Source organism: Lissotriton helveticus, chromosome 4_1 (genome assembly GCF_964261635.1).
Source record: "Lissotriton helveticus chromosome 4_1, aLisHel1.1, whole genome shotgun sequence".
Classification (NCBI taxonomy): domain Eukaryota; kingdom Metazoa; phylum Chordata; class Amphibia; order Caudata; family Salamandridae; genus Lissotriton; species Lissotriton helveticus.
In genome coordinates this window covers 1214585168-1214597318 of record NC_136063.1, presented here as the reverse complement: position 1 = coordinate 1214597318, position 12151 = coordinate 1214585168, and the positions used below count along the sequence as shown (strand labels likewise).

Here is a 12151-nt window from a genome sequence, read left to right as displayed (position 1 = left end):
GCCCAAATTGGTTGCGGTACTACATTACCAAATAGCAGATCTATGTCAGCAAGATTCAATACACAAGCGTCAACTGTTTGAGCCAACTCTTTGTAGTACCCTGCAGGATTTTTACGCGGATCTGGCAAAGCCTGTTTCACTGCTAATACTTCAGCTCGCTTCCATGGAATATGTATCCATACTCTCTGGAATTGGGCCGGAGCGGCTGCAATACCGAGGTTTGCATTAGCTTGCACAGCTTCACGCCAAATTGGTGGAACCTCTCTCATTGGATATTGACGATTTCGTTTCGTACTTCGTTTCTCTAATTCCCTCGGTGAACGAAGGGATGAGTCATTCCTATAACTTAAAATCAGTTCCATCGCTTCTTTTATATTTTGTCCAACTATCATACCTGCAGCAAACTCTTTTTGAACATTAATTAATTCTCCTAGATTTGATTCAGGGTCATCCTCTTCCAATTCCTCACGTAGAAGGAAACACATTTCATCGAACACATATCGTTGTGTCGGTTCGTTCCATTGCATAAATGTATCTAATACATTTTGTACATTATATCTTCCAACTTTCGAAACCCATCTAAGAGCAGTGGAATCTAATATTCCTTTTTCTTCAGTACTGGGACGCTGACTACGTCTCTGCACAGAGTCAGAGGTAGGAGTCTTAATCAGAGTTTTATAGAAGGGAGATAGAATATTAGAGACAGAATCAGTGATTCTTCGACGAACAGAAAGCGGAGTCATAATATTAGCAGAGGCAGTGAATAGAGTAGCAGTTGGGACAGATAGATCAGGAACAGTAGGAGTAGCAGGAAAAATAGCTTGTGAAGTAGCAGGTGTGAGCGACACAGGCATAGGTAAAGAAGCCGGCAACCCTAGAAGAGGGGTTGTCGAAGGAACATTAATATTGACCACAGGAGGTACAGGAACTTGATTCAGGGGAGCGGGAACAGGGACACCAGGTTGTCCAGCAACCGGTAACTGAACATTCGGTATAGGTGGAGCCGTAGCACCCTGTGCATACGGTGGGGGTGATCGTAACAAGTAAGACAACAGGGGATCCTTTTCAGGGTCCTCTACTATCTTAGCCGTACTCGATGGCAAAACAGGATAGCACTTGTCTATCGCTAAATTACGCTCTCTATCGGCCACCTCCATCGCTTTCTCAGACTCGTTGAGTTGCAGCTGCCTAGCAGACTGTTCTAAAGTCAACTCTTGCTCTTTCTGTTCTTTCTTCAACTTTTTAATTTCTCTCTGTTTAGATTCTTTTCGCCAATAACGGAAAGAATCAAACATTGCCGGCCGGGCTTTCTTCTTAAACAACCTTCTTTCTAGATTATCGAGAACTTCAGGTTCAAAACTACCATGTAGTGGCCAACTAAGGACACCATCTTTCTCTGTGTAGCGGATCCATACCTCGTTATAAGAGATAGGGCCCACACCAAATTTGCAATATAGATCATAAAGGGGAGTTCCAATCGGAGGAACCAAACACGAGTCCTCCAACCGGGAATCACTGTTGCAACTAAAACAAGACAACATACAATTTTTCCGACTTACCATTTTATAATCCGGAACACAAAACAAACAAGACACAAACAGAAAAGATGCGCACTCGAACCAAGAACTTAGGCCTACCAGAACTGACAATTGTATCGATACCTGAACTGAACAGAATGATTATCGTAACCAGAATAACCAGTGATAACCTTACAGAACTGAACTGAACTGAGAACTAAAAGGATTATCCAAATAGGAGCAACCCTTACAAAATAACCAACTAGCAACCACTGAATACTTAACTGAGGCACTGAAGACGTCACCAAGGAGAAACCCGTCACGTTTCGCCGTACTGAGGACTGCACCTCGGGTCCAAGACAGGGCGACGGTCAAGGCAACGGACCACTGCAGCCGTCTGAACGGGAACCCTCGTGGAAGAGAACGTCGGGGCCACTTTTGCGATATGCCGGGATCGATGAAGTGGGGCGCCTCCCTCTGAAATCTTCACACGAAGCTCCTCGAACTCTTCAGGCTTTTGGACCGGTACCGAATGACGTCGCCCCACGTTGGGCGCCAATTGGAGTTCTGGACTTTTTGGTTCCGTCCAGAGGTGTCAGGGATAACACCCGAAGACCCCGGAGTTCCACCTGTCTTGGTGCATAAACAAACAGAAACACGGGCTTCTCGATGGTGGCGTCAAAGACCAAAGGTTTTATTACTGCAGGGACACAGAAGTCACAGAAACTACACATGGGCAGTATCTAGGAGCCTGTTCGATTTGTACAAAGAGGGTTGCTCCTTATATACTAAATATTGGGCTTCAGGCAAATTCTTTACATGTTACCATAGTTCTAAACATTCGTGTCTTAAACAATAAATATTTGGCGTTGCACAGGGATCGTCAACAGTATCTGATGTCAAAACATTACAAATGAGGGGTTCCCACTAGTCCATCATAATCCCATGTCAATTCTTCATTCAAGACCCGGACCGCCTCATCGTAAATTTCGTTACCTCCCCCTAATAAAGGCCCAGAAGGAAAGGAGCAGAGCCAGGTGCAGAAGATAGAAAGACAGGATAAGAAATGTTTGTGGGTCGTAAATGGGCACGGTTACCAGCTTCGGCCGCCTAATCATGATCAAGCCAACGAACACAAGAACCAGTATAGCAGGACTGGCCTCAGGCTGGGGAGGCAGTTCTTGCCGAGTCATGCTGCTACAGCGTTGCTGGCCTAAGGTGCACGTGTCACTCGCAAGGTGAATCGCCGGTTAAAGCCTACGTGTCCTTTAAAAAAAAGAGGTCATTGCGTGTCCATTGACTATGTGAGGGCAAGGAATACAAAATGGCTTCCGTGTTCTAAGATGGATGCCACGGGTAGAACAGAAATGTGTTGGTAACCGGAGTGCTCTTGTTCGTAGCATAGCGAAAACACCAGGATATACTAAATGGATCATTTGCGGTTCACTGATACCAAAATTATGTATTTACGACAATGTTACAAACACGAGTAAAATCGTCACGGAACCTCAGTTCCTTTGGTAACTGGATTGCCTCTAAAAGGTCTTGTACCACCTTTCCATTTCGAATAGGGGTACCTGATGAAGTCAGGAACTCCCTCTGTAGCCACAATTGGCCAAAGTCATGCACAACCCCATAACAGTACTGACTGTCAGTATACACTGTTATACGTAGGTTTTTCCCAATTTGGCAAGCTTTTATCATAGCAATCAATTCGGCTACTTGTGCAGACTTTATGTGATATAGATAACCTGCTTCTTCAATTTTCTCTAAGGAGACTACCGCATAGGCAGCACTCAGGCCTCCTTGTTCATGCCTTAGGCATGAACCATCCACAAATAGTTCTTTATCATGCACAGGCAATGGCACTTCTTTTATGTCTGGGCGTGGCTTGGTGTTGAATTCCGTTAGATCAATACAATCATGTTCATCATCCACCCCCCCTTCCATGTCCTTTGGGTCGGGGAGTAAGGTGGCTGGGTTCAGAATACTGCACCTAACAATGTTTACATTTACAGCACCCACAAGAATCCTCTCGTATTTAGTCAGCCGACTAGGAGTGAGGTACTGGGTCTTTGTTCTGGTCAGCAAAATTACCACTCCATGTGGAACATACACAGTTACCGGATGTCCCATGACAATGGACTCACTCTGCTCTAAACTTGCGCAGGTAGCAGCTACTGCTTTCAGACAACCTGGTAATCCAGCAGCCACTGGATCCAGGGTGGCAGAGAAATATGCCACTGGCCTTCTAGTTGTGCCATGTTCTTGAGTTAGGACAGACAACGCGCAATTATCGCGAGTGTCACAAAATAGGGCAAATTCTTTAGAATAGTCTGGCATTCCCAATGCAGGGGCTGTACACAGACAATCTCGCAGTTTTGTGAAGGCTGTTAAGCTTTCATCATCCCACTCTACAATATCTGGAGTTCCTCTCTTGGTCATTTTTATCAAGGGCCTGGCTAGGACTGCAAATCCCAGAATCCACTGCCTGCAGTATCCTATCACACCCAAGAACATTCTGATTTCTTTCTGAGTACGGGGTAACTGCATCTTTTGAATTATTCTCACCCTTTCGGATGTCACTTTTCGGACACCTTTTTCTATCTGGTGCCCCAGATATTTCACTGATTTTGCACAGAACTGTAATTTGTCAGGGGCCACTTTGTGTCCCTTCTCACACAAATGATTCAGTAGGGCAATGGTGTCAATCACACAATCCTTATGACTTTTAGACGCCACCAAGAGGTCGTCTATGTATTGCACCAAGACAGAATTCCCAGGTAAGACCAAAGTTTCCAAACATTTTTTCAAGATTTGATTAAAGATAGAGGGGCTCTCTGTGTACCCTTGAGGGACCCGGTTCCAGCAATACACGTGACCATTGAAGGCAAATGAGAAAAGAAATTTGCTATCTGGATGCAAGGGAATGGAAAAGAATGCATGACACAGATCTATCACGGTGAACCACTCAGCATCCCAGGGAATCTGATACAGAATCACTGCTGGGTTCGGGACAATAGGGCAACAGGGAACTACTATTTTGTTAACTTTTCGTAGATCCTGCACTACTCTGTACTTGCCACTAGGCTTCTTAATACCCATAATCGGGGAGTTACATGGGCTACTCATTACCTCCTGTATGATGTTCCCCTCTAGCAATTTCTGTATTTCCACAGTAACACCAGCTTTCACTTCTGCATTCATTCTGTAGGGTTTAGTATTGGGGTATACGGCATTGTCCTTTATTGCTATCTGTATGGGGTCCACGTTTTTCATTAACCCTACATCTTTCCCAGTAAAGTCCCACACCTCTGGCTTCACTGCTTCTTGGATCTCTTTGGGTAAATCCTGCATGGTCATTCGTTTAATTTCCGAGTCAGGGCGGACCAACATTAATTCATAAATGCCGTCTTCATCTGGGGTCTGAATTTCAACACCCTTTGGTGTGCAAAAAATGGTACAGTTCATTTTGCACAGCAAATCACGTCCCAGTAAGTTTACCGGACTGGTGTCGCAAACGACAAATCTATGCATTTCCTTAAAGTTTCCAATTGAGATCTCCATGGGCTTGGTAACAGGAGTACTAATCAATTGATTAGATACACCCACTACTTGGATTGCTTCTCCCGAGAGGGGTAGGTTTGGAACGTCCACTGTTCTCACAGTAGAACGGGTAGCGCCAGTGTCCAACAGAAAGGTAACATCATTTCCGTCAACCTTTCCTTCAATGTATGGTCCGGACTGGTCTACCGGCAAGGAGGCGCCAAGTACGCACTCCTCGTCCTCCCCTCTCAGGCCCCGTCAGTACTGGTCATCACAAAGGAAGGTATCGTTCAGCAAATACTGCGAAGTTGCTGCATTTCTGTTCTCACCGCTTTCCCAAACTTCTATCTCATCACCCTCTGCCTGTTTTCCCCTGTATACTTGCTTTGGTGCTCGGGGCACCTGAACTGTTTTTACCTGTGGTTGAGTCTTTCTTGGTCTTTCTTTCTGCGTCTGTGGAGTTAAATCAGGTGTTTTGGGGTTATCGTCAGGCAAATAAGGACACTCGTTGCGCCAGTGTCCAATTTCGCCGCACTGATGGCAGGGAAATTTCTTCATAGCCTCTTCCCTGCTCATTTTGGGCCGGGGCTTGCCTCCTCCCCCTCCCCCAGGACCTTCGTTCTTAGCATTTTTAACCATGTTACTCAACTGCTTTTCCTGCTGTTCTGCGAGCTTCACCTGAGCCCACATCACCTTTTCCTTGAGAGCCTTTTTCTTTTCTGCCATCTCGTCCTCGCAGTACTTTGCGTACCGCAGGACCTCATCTACCTTTTTGGAGTGCCAACAGATTTTGTTATCCTTTATCCACTGACAAATTTCAGGTCTTAAACCGTTTACAAACCTGTAAATAAAGTGCGTCATATCCTTCATCTCGATGTTATCTATACCACTGTAGGTTTTGAACACCTGCAACAACCTTTCGTAATAGGAGTGCACTGTCTCATCCCTTTCCTGCGTTGTTCTATCTATCCTGGTCCAATCAGTTTCCTTTGCGGGCACCTTTTTTTTCAAGTGCTGAATTACCTGCTCATATTTTCTCATAACTTCCTTCGAAGGCTCCCCTGTTTCTTTATCTCTTGTGTACTCCTCACTAGGCCAGTCTATGGCTATTTTACACTCGGTCCATAGATCGACCGGGACCACAATGTCGAAAAACCCATCCAGGTCTTTCCACAGGCATTTCTGTACCTTTACGAACCTTTCCATTTGCCGGTACCATTCGACCGGTTTCTCGCGCAGTTTCGGGAAATCGTTAGTAAAGGACACAATATCCTGTCTGGACCATGGAACGTGCACATACCTCCCACCCGGTACTTCACGCATTGGACATAACGTTTCGGGCTTATCTACTTCTCTCAGAGGGAACTCAGGGGTTGCTTGTCTGGATCGGGCCTCATCTTTCTTTCGTGCCCACCTCGTTTTCCATCTTTCCACGTCTCCCCATTTTTGCAAAACTGCAAGTAACTCTTTAATCTGCAACTTCCTTCCTGACACATTCAAGTTCTCTAAATCTTTGTCTGAGAACTCAGCTCGGTATGGTTTCTGCAAGGGCTTGGATCTAGAAATATCTATCCCCATACTGGCTGCGGTGTCTGTCAGTTTCTCGTGGAGCACCCTAGTACTCCTGGTAAGGCTTTTACACATAAACAGCAATTCTTCTTCAGAATAGGTATTCAATCTGTCCAGTCCCACGTTTCCTGCCATTAATTCCTCTATTTCTACCCTCAGCTTGTAGAGGTCTAAAGGTTTCGTTTGCGGAGCCTGTTTCTCTAATTCACGACTCCAATTTTCAATTTCTTCCGGAGTTACCAGAGACACACTCCTAGTACCTGACGTTGATTCTAATTTAATTTCTTTCGCATCAAAAGGATTATGCCGCTTTGGCACTCCCTTTCCGGTCTGTTTGTTGGGTAGGTCCAAGAACGCAACTTCAGACTCACACTCACTGGACTGATCGTCTATCAGTAGGGGCTCTTGCCTCGGCGGGGCCATCACTGGGTTCATAACCGGAGGGTTTAGACTTCCTTGACTGTTCCCGTACAACGGAACCACTGGTCCGATTGTTACCGGAATAGTCAAAGCTTCAGGACTGGTATTTAACTGGGAGATTTTCGGAATTATTTCTGATCTCTGTCTAGCCAGAACTTCTTGCTCCCTCTCTTCCAGTATTCTTCCTAATGTTCGTTCAGGCACTATCTGTGGGGTCAGTTGAGGCGTAAAACTCGGGGCAGTAGGATGCGTTTCACTTGGTCCCCCACCATAATTTGGTTTCGGGAACAAAGTTCCTGTGCTGAATGACCTGCGCTCCTCCCCATATGGAGGCTGCAAAAAGGGCACTCCTGAACTTACTGGCTTTTCTTCGTTTTCATAAAGAGGTCTGGGGAAAAAGAGCTTTTCACGGGAATATTTTTCTTCCGGGCTCACGGGCATTCTAGGATATATAGTCCTCACTTCTGGGGGTTCGGGCTTCTCGTAATAGGGCAATACCTGGCCCCCTCCCCCCCTACATAAGGATCTATCCTCCTCCTTGATAGATGTACGTTGGGCAATTTCTCCTGCACTGGAAGGTCGGGCTCCCTCATTATAAGGTGGCGGACTTCTCGTAAAAATGTCATCTAAAAATTCATCGTCTGACTCCCCAGGGGCTCCCCAATGCTTACTCTTTTCTGTCTTTTTCTCTCCCGCCGAAGGGTTACCTGCTGGCATCATGGGAAACAGACCCTCAACAATCATACTCTGTCTCCACTGTTTCATCCTTTTATCCCTGGTCTCTTGTTTCAGCCTTGGGTACCACTTGGTCAGACCTTTGTCCATCCGGGGTTTCTCTCTTTCGAAAGCCTCAATCTCCCATTCCTCTAATGCCTCATACTGCGTTAATCTCGGTCTGGGATGTAATTCATTCATTCGGGTTCTCAAATTAAATAAAATTCTACCATTGAAAGTACCATCTAACGGAAAAGCCAATACTCCGTCATCTTTTGTGTACTTCACCCAATTCTCCAACCACACACAGGTATTGTATCCTCGGCCAAACATCATGAATGAGGCGGGAGTATTCGGTGGCGGGACAATAACGCCCTCTCTAGATTTAATCGGTTTGTCCGTTTTGAAATAATTCTTTACCCTATTTACAAGGGACATCTTTCTCTTTCCTCCGTACATAATATCGTATCTATTGGCTTTCCACTGATCCCTTTCAAACCCTTGGTTTCTCGGATCGGGTCTAGTCTCTGGACAATACGAGTGCCACATACGATTTCTACGCTTAACTTTGTTTACAAAGCTACCTCCAATCAGAACGCGCCTTGTAATTCTGTGCGACCAATGGGGTGCTCGCGTTCAAATAGTTTCGACCAATGGGTGCGCGGCCCCTTCGTGAGACAGTTCTCACTCCTCGGCGCTTCACCCCTCCTTTACAATTCCAGTCCCGCTACCCGCCCGCTGTTTCTACCAATCCCAGCGCGGCACAGAATGACGTCAGAGACGCTTCGCGGCTGACTCCCTCCCTTCACAAGGTAACGGAAACTTTCTTTCTTTCTAAAGTGCTCAGTGCTTGGTTATTTAACAACGAATACACGTTCGCCACAGTGCTCAAGTGTCTAGACAGAAAGATTTCTTTTACTGCAAGTAAACTACTTCCATTTACTTTTCACGCGCTGCGGGTAGATCTCTTCCGCCTACCCTTCACTCTAGCATCGGTGAACCTGTTATTCCCCTAAACTCATCCACTTCTCCGGGATATATCTGAGTCTAAGGTTTCTCAGCGGACCCCTTTGCTTTCACCCAAGCTCCGAGGAACCTGCTACTCTTCCGATGTGACCCTTACTAGGTTACGCCACTATGGGAATTTTGCCAATGAACCTCGTTACTAACATTTATTCACACATGTATTCAGAAAACCCTAGTTAGTGCTTCCCGGTTATCCTAACCTGCACCTAACTTTCCTTAAGCCTGTGACCTCAGGACAATGGATTCTATTCACCACTTGCCCTTTCAATTCCCCGGGGAGTTCGGACAACAAGAAACGATACGGTTTACAAATGCATGGATTAGTACATATAACAATATAAGAACAAGAATAATAACAATACAACAATTCATGAATTGTTTTTACAAGATATTATTCATGCGTATTCACAAGAGATTGATCAGGTCTCTCGGAATGACCGTTTTTATAGCAGCATTAATATACTAGCAGCTACCGACTTGACTAGCCTAACTAGTCCTACCTAACCTTTAGCTAGTCCCTAACCATCCTCTGATCTACCAGAAAACTGATAGAGCGCGCGAGGTCACCCGGCCAATGATTTCGCCGTTTCCGGCTTCAGGGCCCATATACTTTCAATTCACACTACTCATTGACAGGGCGACTTCACGGGCTGCTACCAATTGTGTGTTCCCTACCGTTATTACTCAGTGTACCCGACTTACCATCCACCGACACGGGTACCTATGACCTCAACGGATCAGGGGCCTAGCTGTAAAAGGAAAGGCAGCAAAATACAACTCAAATGACTTTCAATACTGTTTGCAAATGACCACGGACAACTGGAAGTTTTAAAAGCTTTATCTAAAGTTCGTTTTCTTCATGCATAAGATACACAAGAATAAGGCAATCAATAACCAAGATAATGTAAAGTATGTAACTATAGAGAAATAAAGATAGGGTAATCATGAAAATGCTAATGTGAAATGCAACAAGTAACGCTATGCATTTAAGGCAATAATTCTTTAGAAAACTTAAGTAAGGCCGTTCTAGACCATATCAGGAAATGACAAAATGCAATGCAAAATATGATTTCTAAAAGGTAGGGTAACATGGGAACATATCAAGAAAATATGCAAAAGACTTTACGTTTCAAGAGTTGCGGCAAAGCATGGAAAAATCACCATATGCAAGGTGTATCTTTATTAAAGCAAAAGTCAGAAAGATAGAAAGGTGCAAGTTTAAAGAATTTAGAGCAGTATTTACCTAGACTGGTGTGGAAACCAAACCCTGGCCACGGGTCAGTTAAGGACAGGAAACCCTCTAGGAAGGATACCCCTCAAAGGACAGCAGGTGCAGAATGGACACCCAGGACAGGACAGGATACCCTCAGAATAGGAATCAGGACAGGACCCTCAGGACAGGACAGCAAACCCTCAGGACAGGACCGCTCAGGACAGGACCGCACGCGCAGTTTGGAAGCAACGCCTGCGCTCCACCCTCTCTGCAGCTATCGATCAAGACCCCGATTGGGTCAGCGAACTCCCAGCAAAGTGCTTTGCCAGCACTTTAAGGTTCAGTAAAACCTTAGTCTATGGTCAAATTCGGACAGAGTGCTCCGCAGCGCTCTATATCTTCAGTCACCTATTGAGTACGATGGGTCAGTGACAGGTCAGCTAAACCAGACAAGTCGGACAAATTCCCTAGGTGAACCCAGGGTAGATATACTCTTTTGGGACGGTGTACCACCCCCCCAATGTTGCAAAGTGTCAGAATCCCTCAATTTGGATTGGTCCTAAGGTAGGATTTGGGTAACACACCAATCATAACATGCTATTTAGATGCTTCATTAGCATATTTGGGTACCGCCTAGCAAGATTGGGGTTCCCATGAGAAAACTGCGCAGAATACAGGCAAAGAATACATTTTTGCAACATATTAGAACAATATCATGACGTTGCGGGCGAAGGTGCTGCTTTTCCCAGGCTTGCTTCTGGTATCAACCTTCTTTGGCAGCTATTCAATGCCGAGATGACTTTCGGCGAGTCTGCGCACAAGCACCCTCCAAAATGGCTCTCAGTTCAGTTTGGACCCCCATTCCCCGCGGTACATGAAAAGTAAGCGAGAACAAATTAATACATAGAAATAACAGTATGAAATCACATCACAGGGTTGTACTTTCAACTTATCATCATAAAATATACTTATGCAGTCTAAATGTTAGCTACATGTATACATACACAAGAGCAGTGGCACGAGCAGTACCACGTTATGGGCCAAGCTATGTATTACGCATGCGCATAATTTTCCCTCCAACACTGCAGACACGTCAGGACACGTGAGTGTGGCTGACGCATGCGCAGTAACTAAATACAAGCGGCAGACATTTTAAATGACTCGAGTAAATTATTTTAGTAAAACACATGTGCAAGCTTCTTAATCCTTATTCAAACTTAATATAAACGTTAGTAAGACGTACACTTATTACCTTGTTACACATAAACGAGGTTCATGAGTACAGCAAGTCGCAAAATATGCGAAGCTTTGCTTCATCATATCCACTTAGTCTACTCCTAGTGATCGGAGCAGAGTCACAGGAAAGCTACCCCAGAAATGTGGAGGGGCAGGGGAAAGAGGGATCTCCCTCGGTTTTTGCTTTTCTTCCCCCATTCACACCTCACTCCTTTGCTTCTCTCCATTCTTCCTTCACTTTCTGCCCTACATCCGCGTTTCCTCTTAATCTCCGCCTCCCCTCATTAACTGCTTTTAATTTTTTACCTTTCATCTCCACACTCCTTTCATGCTCTCCCCGCTGTCTGCTCTTCTTCCCTTGCCTTTCTCCTCTTTCCACTTTACATTCTCATCATGTTTCACTCCAATCTCTGCTTTCCCAATCTCTGCTTTCCCCACTTCTCTTCACATATTTTGTCTACCTTTGTATCTTTGCATCTATCCTTGCTTTCAGACCTCTCCTTCTTCCTCCCTTTCCCTTTTATGTTTTTCCTTCTTATACATATCTTTATATCCACTCCAGGAATCTGTTTGATTTCAGGGTCATACATTAAAATCTTGGTGTGGCCACTCAGTCTTTCATCTTTCTGGGGTCGATAAAATGATTGCCATTGAGCTGAATAGCAACATTTTTTATTTGGTGTCAAGGCCCCCTCTGCTGAATAAGTGCTTTACCAACATACATGGCGTGTTAAGGACACAGAAATGTATTTTAATCTTTTGTTTTCCAATTTCTTTGCTATATTGCACTGTCATCATTCCCTCTGTCGTTGCTTCATCCAGTACCTTTCAAACTTGCATCCATTCCCTTGACCTCCTTTCTTTCGTTCGTCCCATTTTATTCCTCCGCACCTCCAGCCATAACTCCTTT

The 12151-nt window shown here is 45.0% G+C and overlaps 1 protein-coding gene across 1 annotated transcript in view; it reads left to right on the top strand.

Annotated features, from left to right (window-relative positions):
- The window catches only part of RETREG1 (reticulophagy regulator 1), a 729848-nt gene that overhangs the window by 73641 nt on the left and 644056 nt on the right, over positions 1–12151 (top strand). The window lies entirely within an intron of this gene.